Here is a 3,393-nt window from a genome sequence, read left to right on the forward strand (position 1 = left end):
ATGCCCATATTGGATCCTACATATCCTCCGAATGACTTATCGATTGAACCTCAGTGTCAAGGATTCAGGCAATCCCGTATGTCATTTCCTTTGTCCTTCGGTATGTTACTTGCCCGAGATTCAATCGTCGATATCCGCATACCTATTTCAATCTCGTTACCAGCAAGTCTCTTTACTCGTTCCATAATACAAGATCCCGTGACTTACACTTAGTCACATTGCTTGCAAGGCTTGTGTATGATGTTGTATTACCGAGTGGGCCCCGAGATACATCTCCGTCACACGAAGTGACAAATCTCAGTCTTGATCAATACTAACTCAACGGACACCTTCGAAGATACCTGTAGAGCACCTTTATAGTCACCCAGTTACGTTGTGACGTTTGATGCACACAAGGCATTCCTCCGGTGCCAGTGACTTATATGATCTCATGGTCATAGGAACAAATACTTGACACGCAGAAAACAATAGCAATAAAATGACACGATCAATATGCTACGTATATAATTTGGGTCTTGTCCATCACATGATTCTCCTAATGATGTGATCTCGTTATCAAGTGACAACGCTTGCCTATGGCCAGGAAACCTTGACCATCTTTGATCAACGAACTAGTCAACTAGAGGCTCACTAGGGACACTGTGTTGTCTATGTATCCACACATGTATTTGAGTTTCCAATCAATACAATTCTAGCATGGATAATAAACGATTATTATGAACAAGGAAATATAATAATAACTAATTTATTATTGCCTCTAGGGCATATTTTCAACAAAAAGAGAATCAAGAAAAATGGCAAATGCTCAAGGAAGAGGGGCTTCACAAAGTTTCCATTGAGGAGAGAAAAGCACGCGCCTCTGAAACCAAATCGATGTCATTGTTGCTCGCCGAGGAGAACAAGATCATGTCAATGAACCGTAATGACATGGACGACCTCACCAAAACATGGCATGATATGGCAAGGAGAGAGATCTTGAAGAGGAGAATGGTCGCCTCGACCGGTCTGTGTTCCAGTTCCGATGATGTTTTCTCTGCTCCATATGGTGCCAATGTGGATGATTTCGGTGCGGGAGTTGGAACAAGCGTTCCAACCGACGGATGTGGATTCGGTGGCACCGATGAACTTCAATATGGACTCCATGGCGCAGAGTGAAGATCGACCCCCAAGATGATGTCGGACATGGTCGCAAATCTTTGCATGCCCTCTTTTGCGCGCTTTTTATTTGCGCGCAAACTCTTTATTTCGTTTGAATTTGAACTTGTTTGCCAAACCCTATGTCAAATGCGAGATTTGTAGTTTTCTGTTTGCGGGTCGTCGCGGTGGAGCCCGAGCAGAACCCGCAGACGCCGACCCGTAAAAAAGCATATTCCACGAATATACTTTTTTACGGATCCGTTTGGGGGTCTGCATGTGTGCCAGCCCGCGCCAACCCGCAAAAGTGGTTTTGCGCGAACTACAAACGCGTTTTGCGGGCCGGCGGGATGCGGGGTCTGCTAGATTTGCTCTTAGACCAACTTAAGCATACGACCTATTTCGTTCCATGTACCGACTTAAACGGATACGCGTTTCATTTTTCGTCCGTTCGCGATCCATTCTAGACCAAAATTTTATGTGTCATTTGTGTCGTCGCGGACACGAAGCAAACACGTGCCTCTCCCACATGCTCTTTCACCTGGCCCGTCAGTCGGCGTCACAGTCTCTTCCTCTTATCATATTTCCCTCACCCGCCGCCCGCAAGCATACGAACCCTAGGCTGGCGACCCATTTTCCTCCGTCCACCCTAGCTCTTCACCAGAAAATCCACCGGCACGGTGCCTCCTTAGTCCCGGTAAGGGAGGCCTATTGGTGGATCTACGGCGTCGGCGGGATTTGACGAATTTTTGCGCATGCTGTCGATGGGATTTGGCGAATCTGGCCGTTGACGGACTGCACTTGCCATAGGCTGGCCGGGTGCTGGTTCGACGTTGGCCCAAAAGCTTATCGGCTCACCTTGTCGTTCATAAAGTGTGATGACTACTCACTGCAGGTCGTTTGACGCGTTTCTTGCACGCTGGAACACCCCGGTTGGGCGTTCATGAAGTGCACAAACGATGGGTACAATTTTAGTTCGACCTTTTGCTCTTTGATGATTCGACGCAATTTTCCGTAGCTTATTATTTGCTCGATATTGTGTGTAGGATGGATGCAATTTTTGGTTTTACGAAGAAGAATGCATCGATCTATTGATCTCACAAAATTTGCTAGATGTTCGTCCACTTTATCTAGAATTGAAGGTATAGGTGAGACTAAAGAAGAGATCAAAGGGGAAGCGGCGTGTAATTCTTTAGCATCGAAAAAGAAAGATGTTGTTCAGCTCAAGAATGCACAGATCAACAACGAAGACATAGAAATGATTTTAGTCCAACTAATAGGAGTTATGGAAGTTGGACATCTTTTAAAATGTCTAATTATGGTTCTTGTTTTCTCTAATCTAGTAATCGTAGCGAAGAATTGGCAAAAATATATGAATTAAAATGCATTTGATGAAATAAAAATAACGTTCAAATCCAAAACAAATGGATGCTGGCTGCCCGCACCGGTGAAAAATGAGTCAGCATGTTGGATGCATGGTCGACCCATTTACAAAAAAGACGAACATGCCGACCCAAACGGACAAAAAACAAACAAAACGTGTGTTCATTTCGCTCGCGCGGTTGGAGTTGCTCTTATGAGTGAGCGGTTGCATGTCTTAGTTCACAGGACCCAACGGGCGTATCTATCACGCATCCAATAAAGAAATTCAATGTCGGTTGAATTTTCCTAACCGTTGGATTCTTCTTTGGCTTCCTTTGTATTTTTCCTGCCTACACTCCTCACCCTAAGAGCATCTATAGCCGGACCCCTCAAATCCGACACCTCAAACATCCACGAACGTGCACGGGCGCGCCCGCAGACACTGACCGGTCACGCCTCAAATAATGCATTCTACATCCGGATATCTCAAATTAGAAAACTCAAATCCATACTATTACATGCAATGTAAACCTAATACTAAGTGGAGCTCATCCGGCTCCGTCGTGTTCATATCCGACGGGTGGTTGTGCCCCTCATAATGTTGGTCTGGTCGCCGATGAGGTAGAGTAGAACATGGGACATTAGCCGGCTCATGGGAGTCGAGCTCCCGCCGTCTCCCATGTCCTACTCTTCCTCATTGGAGCCCATAAACCGGACGGTGCCAGTTGACATAAGGTCGATGACGGATGCTTCCTCGGAGGAGCCGATGTCCACCAAAACGCGGTTGTGGCGCCCGCACCCGTGCAATATACGTGGCGACGGAGAGTGTGACACCGCCTCTCCAACATCCGCCACCAGGAGGACCTTCATCGCATCCCGTGCCAGCTGCCTCGCCCG

This window comes from Hordeum vulgare, chromosome 4H (genome assembly GCF_904849725.1).
Source record: "Hordeum vulgare subsp. vulgare chromosome 4H, MorexV3_pseudomolecules_assembly, whole genome shotgun sequence".
NCBI lineage: Eukaryota > Viridiplantae > Streptophyta > Magnoliopsida > Poales > Poaceae > Hordeum > Hordeum vulgare.